This window comes from Bos javanicus, chromosome X (assembly GCF_032452875.1).
Source record: "Bos javanicus breed banteng chromosome X, ARS-OSU_banteng_1.0, whole genome shotgun sequence".
NCBI lineage: Eukaryota > Metazoa > Chordata > Mammalia > Artiodactyla > Bovidae > Bos > Bos javanicus.
The window spans coordinates 97,398,205-97,422,724 of record NC_083897.1 but is presented as its reverse complement, the minus strand read 5'-3'; the positions used below and the strand labels follow the sequence as shown (position 1 = coordinate 97,422,724).

The 24,520-nt window shown below is 41.3% G+C and overlaps 1 protein-coding gene across 2 annotated transcripts in view; it reads left to right on the top strand.

Moving 5' to 3' along the window:
* Positions 1-24,520, top strand: part of ZC3H12B (zinc finger CCCH-type containing 12B) — a 257,381-nt gene that overhangs the window by 171,043 nt on the left and 61,818 nt on the right. The window contains exon 1 of one of the 2 annotated variants that reach the window (XM_061410306.1): positions 6,342-7,844. The exons of the other annotated variant lie outside the window; for it this stretch is intronic. The gene's annotated coding sequence lies outside the window, so the exon portion shown is untranslated. Of the gene's footprint in view, positions 1-6,341; positions 7,845-24,520 lie in introns of those variants that run through there. 2 annotated transcript variants of the gene reach the window in all.

The following is a 24,520-nucleotide window of genomic DNA, read 5'->3' as shown; positions in this document are numbered from 1 at the left end:
CATTTTCATTCATTTCTATGCATATTTTGATTTCTTCTGTGATTTGTTGGTTATTCAGCAGTGGATTGTTCAGCCTCGATATGTTGGAATTTTTAATAGTTTTTCTCCTGTAATTGAGATCTAATCTTACTTCACTGTGGTCAGAAAATATTCTTGGAAGGATTTCAATTTTTTTGAATTTACTAAGGCTATATTTATGGCCCAGGATGTGATTTATCCTGGAGAAGATTCCATGTGCACTTGAGAAAAAGGTGAAATTCATTGTTTTGGAGTGAAATGTCCTTAGATATCAATGAGGTCTAACTAGGCTATTGTATCATTTAAAATTTGCATTTCGTTGTTAATTTTCTGGTTAGTTGATCTATTCATAGGTGTGAGTGGGGTATTAAAGTCTCCCACTATTATTGTGTTATTGTTAATGTCCCCTTTCACACGTGTTAGCATTTGTCTTACATATTGTGGTGCTCCTATGTTGGGTGCATATATATTTATAATTGTTATATCTTCTTCTTGGATTGATCCTTTGATCTTTATGTAGTGTCCTTCTTTGTCTCTTTTCACAGCCTTTGTTTTAAAGTCTATTTTATCTGATATGAGTATTGCTACTCCTGCTTTCTTTTGGTCTCTATTTGTGTGGAGCATCTTTTTCCAGCCCTTCACTTTCAGTCCATATGTGCCCCCTGTTTTGAGGTGGGTTTCTTGTAGACAACATATATAGGGGTCTTGTTTTTGTTTCCATTCAGCCAGTCTTTGTCTTTTGGTTGGAGCTTCAACCCATTTACGTTTAAGGTAATTATTGATAAGTATGATCCCGTTGCCATTTACTTTATTGTTTTGGGTTCGAGTTTACACATCCTTTTTGTGTTTCCTGTCTAGAGAAGATCCTTTACCATTTTTTGGAGAGCTGATTCGGTGGTGCTGAATTCTCTCAGCTTTTGCTTGTCTGTAAAGCTTTTGATTTCTCCTTCATATCTGAATGAGATCCTTGCTGGGTACAGTAATCTGGGCTGTAGGTTATTTTCTTTCATCACTTTAATTATGTCCTGCCATTCCCTCCTGGCCTGAAGAGTTTCTATTGAAAGATCAGCTGTTATTCTTATGGAATCCCTTTGCATGTTATTTGCTGTTTTTCCCTTGCTGCTTTTAATATTTATTCTTTGTATTTGATCTTTGTTAATTTGATTAACATGTGTCTTGGGGTGTTTCACCTTGGGTTTATCCTGTTTGGGACTCTCTGGTTTTCTCGGGCTTGGGTGATTATTTCCTTCCCCATTTTAGGGAAGTTTTCAACTATTATCTCCTCAAGTATTTTCTCATGGTCTTCCTTTTTGTCTTCTTCTTCTGGGACTCCTATGATTGGAATGTTGTGGCGTTTAACATTGTGCTGGAGGTCTCTGAGATTGTCCTCATTTCTTTTAATTCTTTTTTCTTTGTTTGTCTCTGATTCATTTATTTCTACTATTCTATCTTCTACTTCACTAATCCTATCTTCTGCCTCCATTATTCTACTATTTGTTCCCTCCAGAGTGTTTTTAATTTCATGTATTGCATTATTGATTATATACTGACTCTTTTTTATTTCTTCTAGGTCCTTGTTAAACCTTCCTTGCATCTTCTCAATCCTTGTCTCCTGGCTATTTATCTGTGATTCCATTTTGATTTCAAGATTTTGGATCATTTTCACTATCATTATTCAGAATCTTTATCAGGTAGATTCCCTATCACTTCCTCTCTTGTTTGGTTTGTTGGGCATTTATCCTGTTCCTTTATCTGCTGGGTATTCCTCTGTTTCTTCATCCAATTTATATTGCTGTGTTTGGGGTGGCCTTTCTGTATTTTGGCAGTTTGTGGAGTTCTATTTATTGTGGAGTTTCCTTGATGTGGGTGGGGTTCTATGAGTGTCTTGCCAAGGTTTCCTGGTTAGGGAAGCTGGTGTCGGTGTTCTGGTGGGTGGCGGTGGACTTCTTCTCTCTGGAGTGCAATGAAGTGTCCAGTAATGAGTTATGAGATGTCAATGGGTTTGTAGTGACTTTGGGTAGCCTGTATATTGAAGCTCAGGGCTGTGTTCCTGTGTTGCTGGAGAATGTGCATGGTATGTCTTGCTCTGGAACTTGTTGGCCCTTGGGTGGTGCTTGGTTTCAGTGTAGGTACGGAGGCGTTTGATGAACTCCTTTCGATTATTGTTCCCTGGAGTCAGGAGTTCTCTGATGTTCTCAGGATTTGGACTTAAGCCTCCTGCTTCTGGTTTCAGTCTTATTTTTACAGTAACCTCAAGACTTCTTCATCTATACAGCATCGTTGATAAAACATTTAGGTTAAAGATGAAAAGTTTCTCCACAGTGAGGGACACCCAGAGAGGTTCACAGAGTTACAAGGAGAAGAGATGAGGGAGGAGGGAGTTAGAGGTGACCCGAATGAGATGCAGTGGAATCAAAAGAGGAGAGACCAAGCTAGCCAATAATCACTTCCTTGTGTGCGCTTCTCAGTCTCGACTGCTCGTAGATGTTCACGGAGTTATACAGAGAAGACAAGGGGGAGGAAGGAGACGGAGGTGGCCAGGAAGATACAGTGAAGTGAAGTTGCTCAGTCGTGTCTGATTCTGCGAACTCATGGACACCAGACTCCTCCGTCCATGGGATTTTCTAGGCAAGAGTACTGGAGTGGGTTGCCTTTACCTTCTCCAGGGAACTTCCCAACACAGGGATCGAACCCAGGTCTCCTGCATTGTAGACATATACTTTACCGTCTGAGCCACCAGGGAAGTCTAGGAAGATAAAGGGGGGGAATCAAAAGGAGAGAGACAGACCCTATCAGTAATCTGTTCCCTAAGTGTTCTCCACCATCTGGAACACACAAAGAGATTCACAGACTTGGGTAGAAAAGAGAAAGGTGAGGGAGTAGATAGAGGTGACCTGGTGGAGAAAAAGGAGAGTCCAAAGGGAGAGAGAGCAGTCAAGCCAGTAATCCCGCTCCCAAGTAAAAATGGGTACTGAAGGTTGGGTTCTTAAAGGTACAAAATTGATAACAAATACCAAAAAGCAAAGATTAAAAATCTAGAGTAGAGGTTGGATTTTCAAAAATACAATATTAAATTAAAGAAAAAAAGAAAAAAGTCAGAAAATTATAAATATATATATATATATATATATATATAAAGTTTGCTTTAAAAAATAGGGTCTCTCTCTCTCTCTCTCTCTCTCTCTCTCTCTTTTTTCTTTTTTTGCAAAGTAATCAGTTCAGTTCAGTTCAGTCGCTCTGTGACCCCGTGAGTCACAGTACGCCAGGCCTCCTTGTCCATCACCATCTCCCGGTGTTCATTTAAACTCAACTCCATCGAATCAGTGATGCCATCCAGCCATTTCATCCTCTGTCATCCCCTTTTCCTCCTGCCCCCAATCACTCCCAACATCAGAGTCTTTTCAATGAGTCAACTCTTCGCATGAGGTGACCAAAGTACTGGAGTTTCAACTTTAGCATCAAGAGTCTTCTCCAACACCACAGTTCAAAAGCATCAGTTCTTTGGTGCTCAGCTTTCTTCACAGTCCAACTCTCACATCCATACATGACCACTGGAAAAACCATAGCCTTGACTAGATGGACCTTTGTTGGCAAAGTAATGTCTCTGCTTTTCAATATGCTGTCTAGGCTGGTCATAACTTTCCTTCCAAGGAGTAAGCATCTTTTAATTTCATGGCTGCAGTCACCATCTGCAGTGATTTTTGAGCCTGCAAAAATAAAGTGACACTGTTTCCACTGTTTCCCCATCTATTTCCCATGAAGTGATGGGACCAGATGCCATGATCTTCGTCTTCTGAATGCTGAGCTTTAAGCCAACTTTTTCACTCTCCTCTTTCACTTTCATCAAGAGGCTTTTGAGTTCCTCTTCACTTTCTGCCATAAGGGTGGTGTCATCTACATATCTGAGGTTATTGATATTTCTCCCGGCAATCTTGATTCCAGCTGTGCTTCTTCCAGCCCAGCATTTCTCATGATGTTCTCTGCATATAAGTTCAATAAGCAGGGTGACAATATACAGCCTTGACATACTCTTTTTCCTATTTGGAACCAGTCTGTTGTTCCATGTCCAGTTCTAACTGTTGCTTCCTGACCTGCATATAGGTTTCTCAAGAGCCATAGTAGGTTATAAAAATGAAAATTAAAAGAGTAACAGAGGACTTAAATTTTTTTAAAAAAATTAAAAAATGATAGTAAAAATAGTAAAAATATATCTAGGACTTTCTCTGGTGTTGTTGTGGGTAGTATGGGGTCAGTTCATTTTTGGCTAGTTCATTGGTCCAGCTTATATTTCTCAGGATCTATAGACCCCTTCCTATGTAGCCTGTACTAACTGCAGGGTTTTAATATATTGGACCTGTCACTTCCAAGATGGTTCCCTCTGTTTTAGCTTCTTCTATTTGCTGGTCTCTTCAGTGTCTGATTTCCACCCTGACACAGGAGGGCAATGGTGGACACTTTTTTAGGCTCACTTGTTCAGTCACGCTGTGGGGAGGGACGGACACTGCAAACAAATAACACTGGCGGGTGGAGCACCTTTACTATCACTATTCTGAATTCTCTTTCAGATAGATTGTTTATTTCCGCTTCATTTATTTGGTCTTGTGAGTTTCTACCTCACTCTTTCATTTGTGCTCTATTTCTCTGTCTTTTCATCATTTTTTTTTCTAACTCGCTCCACTTGAATTCTCCTTTTCCCAGATTTTATGGTTGTATTCCTTCTTCCTTTTGGTTTTTGCCCGTGGAGGGAAATGTTGATTGGGTGATTTGTGTTGATTTCTTGTTAAGGGTGACTTGTTTCTGTGTTCTAGTGGGAGGAAATCAAGCAAGTCAAGAAGTAATTACAGAAATAATGAGATATACACACATACTTCCACACATACAGTTATAACCAAAGTGTTCAACAGAAAAGGGTACAAGAGATTGGCTTAACGAACAGGGAAAACCAAAAGAAACACAAAGAGGAAAACTCCACAGCACCACAAAAGGCTAATATGAAGGTGGGAATATGTAGGGGGAATAAACAGTGTGATTTATAAGAAAAAAGAAAAAAAAAATCTTAAACAGATTTTTTTAACAAGCAAAACAGAGAGGAAAACTCCATAGCACCACAAAAGGCTAATGTGAAGGTAGAAATATGTAGGGGAAGTAAACAGTGTGATTTATAAGAAAAAAAAAGGCGGGGGAGGGGGGGGAAAGACGGTTCTCCAGGTCATACTCCTTGGTTATGGATGGAGGCTGCCCCTGTCACTTGGGTTGGGTTAGTGTTCTGTTATATTTTCCTGGTTGGGGGAGCTTGTGCCTGTGTTCTGGTTGATGGAGCTGGATCTCATCTTTCTGAAGGGCAGTGCAGTGTCCAGTAGTAGGTTTTGGTGTGTCTATGGGTTCAGTATGCCTTTGGGCATTCCTTCTGGCTTTGGCAGTGTTAGATGTGTCTATTTCCACAGGCACTTTAAAGTGACCCTCTCAGCATATATTCACTGCCGCCAGCCCCCTACTTGTTTCTGTGATCATTGTCAATGCTTCTGTTCTCCTATCCTGCCCTGCACTGCTGGACAAAACTTGCCAGGTAGGGGCTTTTGTCGGAGAAGGCAATGGCACCCCACTCCAGTACTCTTGCCTGCAAAATCCCATGGGCTGAAGAGCCTGGTAGACTGCAGTCCATAGGGTCGCTAAGAGTCGGACATGACTGAGCGACTTCACTTTCACTTTTCACTTTCATGCATTGGAGAAGGAAATGGCAACCCACTCCAGTGTTCTTGCCTGGAGAATCCCAGGGACGGGGAAGCCTGGTGGGCTGCCATCTGTGGGGTCGCACAGAGTCAAACACGACTGAAGCAACTTAGCCGCAAGGGGCTTTTGTGGATCTTTTCTGTGCCCTCTACATTACTGAGACTTGTGTGGGCTTCCCTCAGCCGCCTGAGCTCACCCTCTATGTTGCGGGGCTTGTGTGCACTTGTCTCACTTCCTGAGGCAAGCCCTCTGTGTCAAGGGGTTTATGTGCATTTTTTTTTGTCTCAAGCAAACGAGACAATACAAGTCTTTCAGCTGTGCCACGAAGGTTGTTAGCACTACTTAAGTTTGTATGCTTCCCCTCTCTCAGCACCCCAGGCCCCCACTTTGTGCCACAAGTGTGTGTGCTCCTGGGGTTTGTATGCCATGCCACACTAGGCCACCTGGGCCCGCTCTCTGTACTGCAAGTGTTGTGTGTGCTGGCTAGGATTGTGTGCCTACTCATTCTTGGTTCCCTGAGGCTGCCATCTGTTCGGTGCCATAGTCTGAGAGCTGTTAATCAGCTAAGAAGTGCAGCTTTCTCTGTTTTCTGCTCTCTAAGTCCCTCTTTTGCCCAGTTTGCTGAGACTCCACAGTGCCCCCTTGGGCCCACCAGTGAGGGAGCTTCCCTGTGCACCAGAACTTCCCCTGTTTAAGGACTCCCTCCCTTCCTTGGTGCACATGCTCCTGCCCAGAAGTTCACCATCTTTTCCCTTTTTATGTCTCCATCCTCTCTCCTACCTCATTTTAGGGAGCTTAGCCTGTCCCCCTGGAGGCTGGGGGTCTTCTGCTGTCACCTAGAGGTTGCTTTGTAGGAGTTTAGTGAGTTTTTGATATATATGTGGGAGTGCTGGCGATCTCCCCATCTTACCCCTGCACCATCTTCTTCCACCTCCAAGTCTCTGCTTTTTATATGCTGTCTAGGTTTGTCATAGCTTCTCTTCCAAGGAGCAACTGCTTTTAATTTTATGGCAGTAATCACCATCTACAGTGATTTTGAGCCCAAGAAAATAAAGTCTGTCACTGTTTTCATAGTTTACCATCTATTTGTCATGAAATGATGGCATTGTCCCAGAAGTCTCTGAGGTTGTCTTCATTTCTTTCCATTCTTTTTTTCTCCTTTCTGCTTCATTTATTTCCATGATTCCATCTTCCAACTCGCTTATCCTCTCTTCTGCCTCAGTTATTCTAGTGTTGGCTCCCTCCAGAGTGTTTTTCATCTCAGTTATTGCATTGTTCATTATTGATTGACTCTTCTTTATTTCATATAGGTCCTTGTTAAACATTTGTTGCATCTTCTCAATCCTTGTCTCTAGTTTATTCATCTGTAACTCCATTTTGTTTTCAAGATTTTGAATTCTTTTTCAGGTAGACACCCTATCTTTTGTTTGGTTTGGTGGGTTTTTATCACGTTCCTTCACCAGCTGAATAGTTCTATGCCTTTTCATTTTGTTTAGATCCCTGTGTTTGGGGTGCCCTTTCTGCATACAGGAAGTTCATGGTTTCTCTTAATTGTGGAGTCTGCTCGCTTTGGGTGGGGTTTGGACTAATGGCTTGTCAAGGTTTCCTGGTTTGGGGAGCTTGTGTCTGTGTTCTGGTATGTGGAACTAGATGTCTTCTCTCTAGAGTGCAATGAAGTGCCCAGTAGTGTCTATGGGTTTATCATGGTGTTGGGCAGCCTGTCTTTTTTATGTTCAGGGTTTTGTTCTTGTTTTGCTAGAGAATTATTGTGGTGTGTCTTGCAGTGGATCTTGTTGGTTCTTGGGTCGAGCTAAAAGTCGTATGGCGACTTTTAGGTGAGCTCTTATCTATTAATGTTTCCCGGAGTCCAGAGTTCTCTGATGTTCTGAGTCCTGGTGTTAAATCCCCTCACTCTGGCTTTTGGTCCTTCTCTTATAGTAGCCTCAAGACTTCTCCATCCGTACAGCATAGAAGATAAAAGCCCTAGATTTATTGGTGAAACAATTCTCCACAGCCAAGAACACCAAGAAAGCTTCACAGAATTATATAGACAAGAGAAGGAGGAGGGAGATGGAAGTGACCCGGAGGAGAAAAGGGTAAGTCAAAAGGGGAGAGAGCAATCTAGCCAGTAATAAAATCCTTAAGTGCTCTCCACAGCCCGAAACACCCAGAGAGATTCACAGAGTTACGTAGAGAAGGAAGAGGAAGGAGATAGAGGTTACGTGGAAGAGAAGAGGGAGAGTCAAAAGGGGAGAGCACAATCTCGCCAGTAACTTAATCCCTAAGTGAAAATGGATACTGAAGATTAGATTTTTAGAGGTACAAAATTGATAACAAATATCAAAAAGCAAACGTTAGAAACCTAGAATAGAGGTTAGACTCTCAAAATACAATATAATAAATAAAAAACATAATCAATCATAATAATTTTTAAAATATATGGTATTTGTTTTTTTATAGAGTTTTTTTGGAAAGGTAATAGTAGGAACAGTAAAGAACTAAATTTAAAATATATATATTTAAAAGTGATAATAGTAAAAATATATCTAGGAATTTCTCTGGTGCTGTTGTGGGCAGTGTGGGGTTATTTCAGCATCAGATAGTTCCTTGTTCCAGCTTGTGCTTGTTCTCAAGATCTATAGGTGCCCTCAAATATCTCCCATATTAAATGCAGGATTTTAATCTGTTGCACCTGTTATTTCCAGAGTGCTTCCCCCTTATTTTGGCTTCCTCTGTTTGCAAGTCTCTTCAGTGTCTAATTTGTGCCCTGATGCAATGGGGGCAAAGGTGACCACTTACTAGGCTCACTTGTTCAGTTGTGTGGTGGGAAGGGAGGTACACTGCAAACAAATACTGCTGGCATGTGTGGGGAGTGCTCACAGTGGATGGACCACACTGGGTTTGTCACAGCCCAAGGCGGTGTGTGCTTCCCAGATCTGCACTGCTTAGTCTCCAGGGTGCCCTGCAAGGGCACTGTTCCAAGTGGGCCCTGCATTTCATGCACTTCCCAGGTCTACACTGCCCAGGTCTTTGGGTGCTCCACAAGGGCACAGACGCAGATGTGTTGTGCATTTTGTACCCTTCCCAGGTCCAAGCAGCCCAGGCAACCAGATGCTTTGTGAACACACTGTCCCAGGTGGGCCATTTGTCTTATTCACCTGCCCAGTCCCCACCGCTTGGTTTCCCAGATGTGCTGTGAGAGCAGAATTCCAGGTGTGCCATGTGTCTCCTCTTGGGAGCTGATCTCAGGTTGTGACAATCCTCACAGATGTCAACTGTCAAGGTGCTCAGAAAAAGGAGGTTAGCAACTGGGACCCTGCTCACAGTTTGGTGTAAGATGCAGTCTCTGGGGCCAAGATTGCAGCAGCCCCTTGTCTTCCGGCTCTGGCTGTCACATGTCTGCTTCTCTGCCTCCGGGGAGGGAGGGCTCTCCTTTGGTATTTGCTCAATCCCTTGTTCTGTGAGCACACCAAGGGTCACCATTTGGCGATAGAGCCTTTCTTGGGAAAGGTCTTTTTATGTCTCTCTGCTGATTCCACGGTTTGGGTGGTTATCTCATATTAGCTCCCTCAGATTGTCCTCAGGGCGTTCAGGCCCAGTCCATACCCTAAGGACCAATGATGCAACCCATGCCTCTCTGCCCAATCCCCACTCTCTGGTGGTGGACGTGAGCATCCAGGCCACTTCTCCACTGGCAGTTTCAGTTAGGCATTTATTCTGTATTCTTTTTATTTTTCTTCCTCCTGGTTATGTTGCCCTCTGAGACTCCAAAACTCCCCACAGACATGCCTGTGAGAGAGTTTCCTACTGTGTGGAGACTTCTCTTCCTTCCTGACTCCCTCCCCAAGACAGGTCTCCATCCCTAAACTTTTTTCTGAGTTTTTGTCTTTTATAGTTTGTCCTACAGCCTCTTGAAGAAATTGGGCTGCCTTTCTGGGTGTCTGGTGTCCTCCACCAGCGTTCAGAAGTTGTTTGTGAAAGTTGCTCAACATTGAAATGATCTTTTGATGAATTTTTGGGGGAGAAAGTGGCTTCCCCATCCTGTTCCTCTGCCTCTTGGCACCGCCCCCTACTGTCAGAAAGATTTATTCCTAGGTACTTTTTAAAAATTATTTATTGCTTTAAATTGGAGCATAATAGCTTTACAATGTGCTGGTTTCTGCAGTACAACAATGCAAATCAGTCACAACTATATATATAGTTATATGTATAAATATAGTCATAACTATATCTATCTATACACACACATATAGATACACATAACAACCCTCCCTCTTGAGCCTCCCTCCCACCTCCATATTCCACAGAGCAGGGAGCTGGGCTCCCTGTGTTATATTGAAGCTTCCCACTAGCTATCTATTTTACACATGGTAGTGTATATATGTCAGTGCTGCTCTCTGAGCTCATCCCACATTCTCCTTCCCCACCGTGTCTGTAAGATATTTCCATGAGGAAAAAAAAAAAACATTGGTTAGCCCAAGATTTGAGATAAAGTTAAGTTCAGGAAGAACCAGGTGTCATCATGACAACATACTATTTTAAAAGAAAAGAAAAGAAAAAAGTCTGTCCCTTGCAGCTTTATTTCCTCCTGCTGCTTGGGAACCTCTGGCCTCCCTACCAAGGCTATTAACATTCTCATTTCTCCATTTTCTTTTAGAATTCTGTTGCCAAGGGAAAGGGGTGACATTCTCATTCCATGACTGCTTCTGAGATGGTAAGGGGTGTCGTCCTTAAATTGTTGAGGCAACATATTCTCCTAACCCTCATATTTAGGTTCTCTGATCCAGGGGCCCCAAGTAATAGTTGGAAGAGGTGGCTGTGGCACTTGTAAGAGCCTGAACAATGTTTGTAACTTAAAAGCCTTCATGTAGCTAGAAACAAATCCAGCTACACAGTTATAGATGTAGGGAGCAAACAGCAAGAACAGAACAATCAGAAAAATTAAAAGCCACATTATGTTGATAGTTAAGGTAGAAAGTGTTACACCAGTCCATTTTAGGATTGTTAGATGTCATCAGATCCATAAGAGGCATCACATATGATTGTTGTTGGTGAAGGTAGTCGCAGACTTGGAGAATGTCCTTTGCCTGAAGTGGAGATGTCCACCATGGGAAGCCTTCCATCGATGAAGAGGGGGAGCACTCTGGAGACCCAGCAATTAGACCTGATTGTGGAATATGGCTTAGGAATGGGCCCAGGACAGGAAAGCATTGTCTTGTGAGTCAAACGGCAGACTCGGGATTTTTGGAGTCAGTAGTAGGCCCTCATAGATTAGCAGGCCCATCTGAAAATTGAAAAAGTAAAAGCATAGAGAATAAAGACATAAAATGACATCACTTAGTTTGGGTCAAGATGTACCCACAAATCAATTTCTGGCACGTTGACAGCTGTGGGAGAAGAAAGAATATCCTGGTAAGGGCTTTCCCAGAGGGGCTTGAGATATTGTCCCACAGATCCCAATGTCTTTATAAGGATCTCGGTTCCTGGGTCAAAGAGCAGCTTGTTTGACTCAGAGGCTGGGTCAGGAGTTACCTCCCTGAGTTCCTGTAAGGTCCCTGCTGAAAAGCTAAAAGTTGAATTACATAGTTAATTCCAAGGCTTTAGGAAAACTTGTGTAAGCCTTTAAGAATTTTTCATTGAGCACTTTCAGGAATTATGAATTAACTGTCCTCAGACTGTAATCACCCTTTATCAGTAATCTTTGCTCCTTTTTCAAATATTGCTTTAGTTTTCCTCAGTACACTGTGGTTTTTCCTGTTAAACAGGACCTGTCCAGACCAAGGGCATCTGTAGTGAAGGAGGTTTTTAGTAAAGGGCCTCTTTTCTGACTTGGCAGTCATTCAGCTGATTACCCTCGGCTGCTTTACTCCCGGCCCTTCTGTGCCCTTTGCAATGTATAACAGCTATTTTTTTAAGGGAAATATACAGCCACCAAGAGTTGGACTGTGAAGAAAGCTGAGCGCCAAAGAATTGATGATTTTGAGCTGTGGTGTTGGAGAAGACTCTTGAGAGTCCCTTAGACTGCAAGGAGATCCAACCAGTCCATTCTAAAGGAGATCAGCCCTGGGTGTTCTTTGGAAGGACTGATGCTAAAGCTGAAACTCTAGTACTTTGGCCATCTCTTGCGAAGAGTTGACTCATTGGAAAAGACTCTGATGCTGGGAGGGATTGGGCATTACCAAAACAATAGTAGCAATTACCCTTAAGCAATGTGGCCATAGACTTTTTTTTTTTCCAGTAACCAAGAAGCTAAACTCTGATCCTATGGGGAAGCTCAAAGCTGGAGACTGCAAGAGAGCAGTTTGACGAGCCTTAAAAGTCTTTTGAGTCTCTGGAGACCAAAAAGTTTGGGCTTGTTGAGTTTCAGTTATAAGTTTATATAAAGGTTCCAGGCAAGTTCTCCATAAGCCAGAATCCAAATGTGACAATAGCCTGTGATGCCTCAAAATCTCAACTGTCTTAAAGTCATAGGTAAGGGATGATTTATTATAGGCTTAATTCTCTTGATGCCTATGGCCCTCATCCCTTCTAGAAAATAAAGCATTTTTCAAATCAGTGACTGAAAAATATTTGGCTAGTTCAAGAATTTCAGAAAACAGAGTATAAAGATTAGGCTCAATGGGGTGCAAAAGAACCACAGCTTCATTTATTATTTGTAAAACTTGAAGTAGTTTCCACTTATCATTTGACTTTTTTTATACCCAAAATAGGAGTGTTGCATGGAATGTTACAGGGAATTAATAGCCTCTGATTCTTTAAATTCTCAATGGTGGGTTTTAACCCTTTCTTAATCTCGGTTTCAGTGGATTCTGTTTTTGATGTGGTAGTAGGTAAGGGTCTTTGAGTTTGATAGTGACAGGAATAGCATTTTGTGCTCAACCCATAGTTTTTCCATCAGCCCACACTCTAGGATTTACAATTAATGGGAGAGACAGAGAGGGATCCTTATTCATGAAAACAGTGGCATGGACCTTGTTCAGTATGTGCCTACCCATAGGCAGGAGGGAGACTCTGGTATGATCAGAAACTCATGTGAAAATAGCAGAGTCCCAGTTGCAGCTTAGAGGACAACTGTAATAATAACGTTTGGCTCATCCAGACAGTCCCATTACAGAAATAGATTGGGGAGAAAGTGGGCCAGCGTCCTCAGTAAGCATAGAGTAAGTTGCCCTGGTGTCTAAAAAGAAATTGATTGATTCACCCCCACAATTATCAATACCCAGGGTTCCTCAACTATAATTAGGATGGGAGCTTGAGTGGGGACCCCCGGGCACCTTCAGTTCTGATTGTCTTGAGAGTCAGAACCCTGAGGCCTACACCTCAGAGGATAGTCTTTTCTCTTATGTTCCTTTGCAGACTGGACATGGAACTGGTGGCAGCTTAGACACGTCAGAGTAATCCTGCTTGAGGTGCCCCTTATTTCCACAGTAACAGCAACTCCATCTGTTTTCACCTGGGTCCTCTGGGCATTTTTCTCTGGCTGTTTCAGAGTGGATCTGAAAGGCATTGTTAGGGTTTCGGTCTTTCCTTGTCTTTTTCTGCCTCTTCTCCTCCTCCTCCCTGCCACAATAAGCTGAGCCAGTTGCACAGGTTATCTAAGACTGATTTGGTCTGTACACCTGTTTTAGTAGCTTACAGCTGATATCGAGCTGAATAAATGAGAAATCTACCTTTTAAGATTGTTCTTCCCTCTGCCTTTTAGGGATCGACATCAGTAATTTGTAGAGAACCTCCCATAATTTACCAGGGGTATCCTTCTCTCTTGTTCTGTTTGCCAACTTGGCATAGTTTAAAGTCTTAGTGCACACTTTCTTGAGTCCTTCAAGAACACATCTGACAAAGTGATTCTGGTCTCCATCTTCCTTTAGTGTTGTTATAGTCCCTGTCTGACTCTGTTGTGGGGAGTGTCTGATTCCCAGTAGGGAAGACAGCTATCTCACCCTCTCCCTTTTCTGCTGATTCATTATCAAGCCATTCATCTCCATAGGCAACAGCTTTTCCCCAAAACTCAAATTTTTGAGTCAGGAGTTAGCATCTGTCCCAAGACATACATGACATCTCGCCAAGTAAGGTCATAAAGTAAAGTTTGTCCCATAAAGGCTTCTATATATATATAGTCTCGACCACAATTGGGACTTTTGAATTTCTACTGAGACTGTGGTAAGCCCTCCTGGAAGGGTGTAATGACTCTCAGCCTGTTCAGTTGGGAGCCCTGGATACAGGGGCAAAATAAGAGGACAGGAGGGAGCTGAAGGTTTCACACCCAAATCTGTACCCTTAGCACATAAGTCTGGCATGTCTTGCAGAGAAACAAAGAGTAACACATATGGTACTTCTACCCATTTTTCCTGTTTTCTATAGAACCGGTATAACTGTGAAACAATACTATAATTAAGAGACCCTTCAACAAGCCGGAATTCTCCATCTTCCAAAGAACACTGTGGCCATTCAGTATCACAGAAGATCAGGCATGTCTTTTTTAAACTCTGGGGATCAAACTTGTCCCATATTTTTTTTAAAAATACACTTTAAAGTAGGTAGTTCTGGAACTGCTAGCTCCCATTTTTAAGGGAGAAAAAAGCAGCATCTACAGCCGTGGCTTTTTTCTGCCAGAGGCGTCCCTCCCTGCTCTATATTGGGGTGGAGACAGACTTTCCACCAAAGCTTTCCCTCCCTGGTTGAACTTAGTCTGTCCCTTACTGACACAGGTGCCTTACTCATCCCTCCTGGTTCTACAACCAAGGCAGGGTGGAGATGCAGCATGGGTAGACCTGATGGCATCCCAGACTGATGTCCAGTTCCTCACCATTAATACCTTTGTCTGATTTCTGCTCTTCCTCTGATGCCACCCGGAGTAAACAGAGTAGCCTTTCTGAATGCCTCCCAAGCTAAGACTACTGAGAGGGTAACAGGCAGGAAGGCCAGGGGTCTCCAAATGGAGGAAATAGGCTGCAAGTATCAGACATTTTTTTCTCTCTCTTAAGCGGCAGGAGGAAACAAACTAGTGTTATATTTTTTCCCCTTCTCTACACAAATTAAAAAGAGGTTTCTCTTAAAATTCTGTGTTGCCATAATGACACCTGGCTCCACCTGAACCTAACTTTTCTCAAACCTTGAGCTAACCAATGCATTTTTCTTATGGAAATGTTTGTCATAAGTTATGTTAATGTACTATGCATTTACCCTAGGCTCTGTCTTGAGTCAGTTCTGCCTAAAGGCTCCTATCCAACTTGACAAACCGGTATGTTATACTCATGCATTGTTCTCCTAATCTATGTTAATGAAACTATATATTTGTATGGAAATCTGTCTTTCTTCAAGATTCATGTCAATCGTTTTATGGCCCAGGATGACTCACCTTGTGTCAATGTTATCTCAAAATGTATGTTGTGGGTGAGGGGCCTGGTGCCATTCTCTGAGTTTTGAGATATTTCCTTTCTTTAATTAGCAGCCTGCTAGTAGCTATATAACACTTGTCTAAAGACTAGCAAGAGGGTACTCTTTCTGCCCCCTTCTGATGTCTATGTCATAAGATTTCTATATCTCTTTTATACTTCAATAAAACTTTATTACACAAAAGGTCTAAGCGATCAAGCCTTGTCACAGGCCCCAGATTTAATTCTTCTGCTCCAGAGGCCAAGAATCCCGTCGTCTTTTGTGGTTCAGCAACAACTTTTCACTACTAGGGGAAGTATCCATCTTCCGTGTTCTTGTGCACATTCTTGAGTACAGTCCTGACCACAGTAGAAGTGGTGAGTCATAAAGGGATGAACAACAACCAAGATGTCCCTTCTGAGAGTAGCAAAAGGGGTGAAGGGCTGGCCAGTTAGGAAAATGTGATTTTTGTCCTCAAACTATTAAGGCAAATCCATCCAATTCATTGCCTCAGATTCCACAGAAACAATATCTAAGGAGTTGAGACAAAAGCCACTAGAGAGTTTCCTCTGGTCCAGTAAGAACTAGTGCTACCAAAAGAAGAAGCCCATTGTACTTACAATCTGACTTGATCTTGGAATTCATAATCTGTGTCCTCAAAAACCGCATGGTCACCAGCAGTGCTTCTTTACACATAAATCAGAGGAACAGCAATGATAAAGACTCACTTTCACGTCGTTGGCCCCTGAGGCAGGCAGCCAAGAGAAAGACCTCTAGCCTTAAAGATGTTCCTGGAGCTAAAGCTCCTCCTCACTTCTGATCATGTTCTTATAATCTTTGGCTCATAACAAGGCTAGGCGCTTCCATACTTGGAGTCTAAGTAAAACTATATAGTAACAACATGGATTGCAAGTCCCTTGAAAGTCTATGATCTGACAGATTAGGTTACTAGTTCTAATTCCCAGGCAGTTGTGAAATGGTCAAAGAGAACAGAAAGTTTGAACAAGAAAGGGGAGTTTAGTCCACACCCTTCGTCCATCTCTGGCCGCTCCCCCAGAGGAGATGTTAGGTGCCTCTTGACATTACCATCCCCCAACAGGGTTTTTGCCATAAGCTATATGACATCAATTCAGAACCACAGATTAGGATACAACTCTTGCTTCACACTTGTTTGTGCATCTCTATCAATCAATCATACACACAGGCACACTGTAGAGTTAGCAAAGCAAAAACAAAACAAAACAAAAAAAAGTGTTTACTAGGAGAACAAAGAACTAGAGCTCTGAGCATCTTTACCTTGTCCTGAAGAATCCCGTATGAGACCCCAAGATGAAAGGTTGCTGCCACAAGCCATAAACAATGCTGGGATTCTTGGTCTCCAGGAGAGAGCAATTCGATCAGGGCTAGTGATGAAGCTTGATTTCTCAGAGCTTTTTATGTAATAAAGTTTTATTAAAGTATAAAAGAAACAGAGAAAGCTTATGACATAGACATCAGAAGGGGACAGAAAGAGTGCCCCCTTGCTAGTTTTTACCAGGGAGTTATATACCTATTAGCAAGATGCTAATAAGAGAAATAGAGGAAAACAACAGAATGAGAAAGACTAGAGATCTCTTCAAGAAAATTAGAGATACCAAGGGAATATTTCATACAAAGATGGGTTTGATAAAGGACAGAGATGGAATGGACCTAACAGAAGCAGAAGATATTAAGAAGAGGTGGCAAGAATACACAGAAGAACTGTACAAAAAGATCTTCATGACCCAGATAATCACAATGGTATGATCATTCACCTAGAGCCAGACATCCTGGAATGTGACATCAAGTGGGCCTTAGAAAGCACCACTACAAACAAAGCTAGTGGAGGTGATGGAATTCCAGTTGAGCTATTCCAAATCCTGGAAGATGATGCTGTGAAAGTGCTGCATTCAATATGCCAGCAAATTTGGAAAATTCAGCATTGGCCACAGGACTGGAAAAGGTCAGTTTTCATTCCAATCCCAAAGAAAGGCAATGCCAAAGAATGCTCAAACTACCGCACAATTACACTCATCTCACACACTAGTAAAGTAATGCTCAAAATTCTCCAAGCCAGGCTTCAGCAATACATGAACCGTGAACTTTCAGATGTTCAAGCTGGTTTTAGAAAAGGCAGAGGAACCAGAGATGAAATTGCCAACATCTGCTGGATCATTGAAAAAGCAAGAGTTCCAGAAAAACATCTATTTCTGCTTTATTGACTATGCCAAAGCCTTTGACTGTGTGGATCACAATAAACTGGAAAATTCTTCAAGAGATGGGAATACCAGACCACCTGACCCACCTCTTGAGAAACCTATATGCAGGTCAGGAAGCAACAGTTAGAACTGGACATGAAACAACAGACTGGTTCCAAATAGGAAAAGGAGTACGTCAAGGCTCTATATTGTCACCCTGCTTATTTAATTTATATGCAGAGTACATCATGAAAAATGCTGGGTAGGAAGAAGCACAAGCTGGAATCAAGATTGCCAGGAGAAATATCAATAACCTCAGATATGCAGATGACACCACCCTTATGGCATAAAATGAAGAGGAACTAAAAAGCCTCTTGATGAAAGTGAAAGAGGAGAGTGAAAAAGTTGGCTTAAAGCTCAGCATTCAGAAAACGAAGATCATGGCATCTGGTCCCATCACTTCATGGGAAATAGATGGGGAAACAGTGGAAACAGGGTCAGACTTTATTTTTCTGGGCTCCAAAACCACTGCAGATGGTGACTGCAGCCATGAAATTAAAAGACGCTTACTCCTTGGAAGGAAAGTTATGACCAACCTAGATAGCATATTCAAAAGCAGAGACATTACTTTGCCAACAAAGGTCTGTCTAGTCAAGGCTATGGTTTTGTTGCAGGAAGGCGGACCCCTTCCAAGGCCCGAAACTGGGCTCTTGTCTAACACTCGGAAATGAATTGTCCAAGGAGACACCTGTGCTGACAAAGCAAGAGACTTTATTGGGAAAGGGTACCTGGGTGGAGAGCAGTAGGGTAAGGGAACCCAGGAGAACCGCTCTGTTGCATGGCTCACAGTCTTGGGTTTTATGGTGATGGGATTAGTTTCCACGTGGTCTTTGGGCAATCATTCCAATTCAGAGTCTCTCCTGGTGGCACATGCATTGCTCAGCCAAGATGGATGTTAGCAAGAGGGATTCTGGGAAGTGGACAGAGATGCGGTGTCTCCTTTTAACCTTTCCCAGACTCTTCCTGTTGGTGGTGGCTTATTTCCAGTAGTCATGTATGGATATGAGAGTTGGACTGTGAAGAAAGCTGAGCACGGACGAATTGATGCTTTTGAAGTGTGGTGTTGGAGAAGACTCTTGAGAGTCCCTTGGACTGCAAGGAGATCCAACCAGTCCATTCTAAAGGAGATCAGCCTTGGGTGTTCTTTGGAAGGAATGATGCTAAAGCTGAAACTCCAGTACTTTGACCACCTCATGTGAAGAGTTGACTCATTGGAAGAGACTCTGATTCTGGGAGAGATTGGGGGCAGGAGGAGAAGGGGATGACAGAGGATGAGATGGCTGGATGGTATCACCAACTCAATGGATGTGAGTTTGAGTGAACTTTGGGAGTTGGTTATGGAGAGGGGGGCCTGGCGTGCTGCGATTCATGGGGTCACAAAGAGTTGGACACGACTGAGCGACTGAACTGAACTGAATAAGAGAAAGGAAATGCCTCAAAACAGAGAGTTGCACCAGGTCCCTCACCCACAACATGCATTTTGAAATAACACTGGCATAAAATGAGTCCTCTCAGGCCATAAAACAATTCACATGAATCTTGAAGAAAGGCAGATTTCCAAGCAAATATATAGTTCATTAGCATAGCTTAAGGAAGACATTTCCATGAGAAAAAAGTGTTGGTTAGCCCAAGGTTTGAGATAAAGTTAAGTTCAGGTGGAACCAGACATCATTGTGACAACAAAGAATTTTAAAAGAAAGGGGGAAAAAAGTCTGTCCCTTGCAGTTTTATTTCCTCCTGCTGCTTTGGTAGTCTGGAGCTCCCTTCTAAGGCTATTAACACTCTTATTAGGTATCCGTAAGTCCCTCTCAACCCATGTCTTCTCAGATCACAACTTGAAATTTAACAGCTCCATGAATAATAAAGGTGCTTAGGCATATATAGATAATTGATAATTTACTCTTCTCTTCTTGACTTGGGTACTGCTTGATGACTCTGTTCTACATGACTATTAGACTTCTTTGAACATTTCCAATGATTTTGACTCAGTAGATATGGCCAGATATTTCTGTCTCCATACAGGGTGTTGTTTGGCAGATTTTGTAAAAGATGAAGTGGGGTTTGTATCAGAACCTGACTGATATTAGAAATTCATTCTGTTGCAAATGCAAAATGAATGAATTGTATTTCATAATAAAAGGCTAGGGGAGGAGTGCATGAAGAAATGGAGTGAGCCAACTGAATGGTAAGGTTGAGATTTTTTCCCTTGGCAGAAATCCCTTGTCAGTCTTGAAAGCTTTTGCCTGCATTTGTTTCTCTCCTTTTTTAGATTCAAATGCAACTTTGCAATCATTTGTTTATTAAAAGCTCTTAACTTTTTAAAACAAATTACATCCAGTCCTATAATTTCTTCTGATTAATGTGATTTTTCCAATGTCAGTATTTGTGATATTTTTCTATAAATAATAATGAAAGATAAAAACTCATTTAAAAACCGGTTGTAAACAGCAGCTGGAACATCCTCTTCTACCCGGTCACCTCGCTTTTTCAACAAAAGCAACTATTTTCCTTTAGCCATCTTCACCAGTAATGTTAAGCATGAGCCATTAATTAAGGTATATTATCACATTAATCTTCATATATTTATAACTTTAAAAGTTTTTCCCTATTCAGTAAATTGTCACACTTTCTTTTCTTTTTTATCTTTATATTATTTTATTTTTTTAATTTTATTTTTAAACTTTACAATATTGTATTAGTTTTGCCAAATATCAAAATGAATCCGCCACAGGTATACCTGTGTTCCCCATCCTGAACCCTCCTCCCTCCTCCCTCCCCATACCCTCCATCTGGGTCATCCCAGTGCACCAGCCCCAAGCATCCAGTATCGTCACACCTTCTTTTAAAACTCATGTTCCCCTATACTTTTTAACAGTTAATCACGTGTTACAGTTTGTAATTATGAACTATGTAATTATTTGATTATTGTCTATCTCCACTCCCACCAGCACCACTATAAGCACCATAAGATCAGAATTCTTGTCCGTTTTTACACCCCAGCAGCTAACATGCCTCCTGGAGCATTCAGTTTAGTTCAGTTCAGTTCAGTCGCTCAGTCGTGTCCAACTCTTTGCGACCCCATGAATCACAGCACGCCAGGCCTCCCTGTCCATCACCAACTCCCAGAGTTCACCCAGACTCATGTCTATCGAGTCTGTGATGCCATCCAGCCATCTCATCCTCTGTCGTCCCTTCTCCTCCTGTCCCTAATCCCTCCCAGCATCAGAGTCTTTTCCAATGAGTCAACTCTTCACATGAGGTGGCCCAAGTACTGGAGTTTCAGCTTTAGCATCATTCCTTCCAAAGAAATCCCAGGGATGATCTCCTTCAAAATGGACTGGTTGGATCTCCTTGCAGTCCAAGGGACTCTCAAGAGTCTTCTCCAACACCACAGTTCAAAAGCATCAATTCTTCGGCTCTCAGCCTTCTTCACAGTCCAACTCTCACATCCATCCATGACCACAGGAAAAACCATAGCCTTAACTAGACGAACCTTTGTTGGCCAAGTAATGTCTCTGCTTTTGAATATGCTATCTAGGTTGATCATAACTTTCCTTCCAAGGAGTAAGCATCTTTTAATTTCATGGCTGCAATCACCATCTGCAGTGATTTTGGAGCCCCCAAAAATAAAGTCTGCCACTGTTTCCACTGTTTCCCCATCTATTTCCCATGAAGTGATAGGACCAGATGCCATGATCTTTGTTTTCTGAATGTTGAGCTTTAAGCCAACTTTTTTTACTCTCCACTTTCACTTTCATCAAGAGGCTTTTTAGTTCCTCTTCACTTTCCACCATAAAGGCCAGCACTAAATAGATGCCAATTAATTAATTAGTCTGAAAATTACTCCAAGTATTATATCTTTCTTGAATTCTTCATTATCCCTTTAACCACCACCCCTATCTCCCACCCTACTGATAAAACTGAACATTCCTTCTTCTGTATATCAATGAAAATTTTCAAGTAACTTGAAGGACCAAAATACATCTCTGTTTTCCCAGCATATCGTCAGTTCATGCCTATTGTCCTGAGATAATTATCAATGATGCTTCTTCATTCTCAAAAGTGTCCCAACCTGGACTATATTTGAGATGATATCTCTCTATAGAATTGTGTTTCAGCATTTCCTAGAGCCACTTACAGCTATTTTTTAGATTAGTTTAAGAGTTCTTTGAAGGCAGGATCAGTTCTGATCTCTCCTTCTAGACCTGGGGCTTACCACAGTGCCTGTCAACCAGTTACTATTCTTTTAAATGAAAACACTTTCCTGGTATCTTTGCCTTAAAAAAGTTTGCATTGTAAGACAAAATAAACACAGAAATCACATGACACTTACATACCTACATGGGTTTTAGGACAGATACCAGCATTTCTTTTTAAAAGTTGCTTCAGGTTTTAAAAGGTAATCAAAGTTTATGTCTACCAAGTAATTTATTTCTCTTCTACCTTAGATTAATGAATAGGAAACTCACAGTAATAACTAGACATTTGATCTGCTAGCTAACAGCAGTCAAATTTATCTTTTACAGGTACTTTTCATTGGCCAGGAAAAATATACATTTAGTCGTATAAACTGTTGCTTTTAAATTCCTTTGGATCTTTGAATAAATTCAGGGGAAATTTTTTCAATTCCCCATGTGCACTAGAAATTATTTTCAAGAGAGTAAGTCAGTAGCAAAAATGGAACTTGTAAAGCAAGTAGGCTTTAAAATTGATAACAGTAGATGAATGGAGATGTAACAGTGAAATGAATGTCTATGCATCTATACTAAGCAAAAAATTAAAAGAAATTAATGGTAATATAATCTTTAGAGAAGTCACTATATGCTGCCTAAATGTCAGTTCTGAGATGCCAATTCTGTGTGCATATGTTTTTTCCAAATGTTACTCTACTAAGATATGCAGTTATCCATATTAATCTTAGATAAAGCTGCTGGTGACTTTTTCTTCTTGTTTATATGAGCAGTATTGAGATGTTACTGGAAAATCCTAGTACACCAGTTACAGATAGTCTGGTTTAAATTAGTGAGCACAGCTACTATCTGAAAGAGCTTTTCAGTGCTCACAGGTCTATATAGTCTTGTCTCACTGTCAGTATCTTCTTTGCTTTTTTAAAACCAAACTCCCGGTGGTTTCTATTGTGCTCTTTGCATATACTGAGAACCTACTATGTTCTGTTCACTTTTCTAAGCACTTTCCTTATTCATTTGATGAAATCCTTGTTCTGTGAAGTAACTATCAATATCCTCAATTCATATATGAGGAAACTGAGGCTCGAGGTAAGTGAAACACCTTGACCAGATTACAACTCAAACCTAAGGGGACAGATGATGTAGCTGAAAGAAGTTTAGAAATAAAATTGCCCCTTGACCCTAATTTATAAGTAATGTTATTTTAAAATATTCTAGTTTCTCATGCAAATTGAGTTGATTTTATCCTTTTTACAGTATAACAAATACAATTACAATAGATAAAAGAGGGTACAGATACAACTCATGAGTATGAACACAACTTTTTCCTTAACTGAAGCACACATCTCTATTTGTGACCTTTATAACCAGCTTCAATTGCTTGAAAACAATTTTAGTGATTTTCCATTGTCTCCAGTAGATAGGGACCCTGATATTTTGCAAAAAAAAAAAAAATGTGATGCTAGAGAAGTTGTCCTCTTCAGGAGTGGAGCTCAGCTTTAGTAAGAATGTGTGTGTGTGTGTGTGTGTGTTAGTCAGTCATGTCCAACTCTTTGTGACCCCATGGACTGTAGCCCGCCAGGCTCTTCTGTCACAGAATTCTCCAGACAAGAATACTGGAGTGAGTTGCCATTCCCTTCTCCGGGGATCTTCCCAATCCAGGGATGGAACCCAGATCTCCTGCATTGCAGGCAGATTCTTTACTGTCTGAGCCACCAGGGAAGCACAACAAGAAGAATATGGTGTGATATTTGGAAATTTTACCTGACACCGACTTCCCTGTAGCTCAAACAGTAAAGAGGAAGTGCAGGAGACCCAAGCTCGATCCCTGGGTCAGGAAGATCCTCGGGAGAAGGGAATGGCAGTCCACTCCAGTATTCTTGATTGGAGAATCCCACTGACAGTGGAGCCTGGTGAGCTACAGTCCATGGGGTCGCAAAGAGTCAGATATGACTGAGCAACTGACACTACCTGACCTAAAAGAAGAAAGAGTTCTTTGAAGGACGTATATGTTTCTCTACCCTATTGAAATGCCATGTTTCCCTTCCTTCAAGTTTTTGTGATAAGCAGTTAAATTTGGCTATGATTTTTGTTGGAGAGGGGAGGAATTAAAGCACTATGACCATCACTGAAAATTTTGTGTCTAGAATTAGTAGAGAAATAGAGATTCTTAGGAGTCTCTGTAGCACAATGGATAGCACTTTGGATTTATAGAAACTATATTTTTTTTTACATAAGCTGGGTGCAAATATTTTTTATTGAAATATAGGTGATGTGCAATATTATTAGTTCCAGGTTTACAACATAGTGGTCTGATATCTAAATACATTACAAAATGATTACCCTAAAAAGTCTTGTAACCATTTGACACCATACAAAATTATTACAGTATTATTAGTTATATTCCTTATGCTGTATATTAGACTTATTTATTTTATTGTTGGAATAATAAATTCAATAAATAATAAATAATAACAAATAATAAATCTTAATCCACTTCACCTATTTCACCCAACCCCTCACTCCCACAACCCCACTCCAAGCAGCAACCATCAGTTTGTTCTCTGATCTATAATTCTGTTTCTGTTTTGTTATGTTTATTCATTTGTTTTGTTTTTTAGATTCCACATGTAAGTGAAATTTACAGTATTTGTCTTTCTCTGTCTGTCTGACTTATTTCACTTAATACCCTCTAGGGAATTCCCTGGAGGTACAGTGGTTAGAATTCTGTGTTTTCACTGCCAAGGGCCCAGGTTTGATTCCTGGTTGGGGAACTAAGATCCCACAAGCTGCACTGCAAGGCAAAAACAAACAAAACCTAATACCTTCTAGGTCCATTCATGTTGTCTTAAAAGGCAAGATTTCTTTCTATTTTATAGCTGAATTATATTCCATTGTTTGTGTGTATGTACATATATATCTCCCAGATATTTT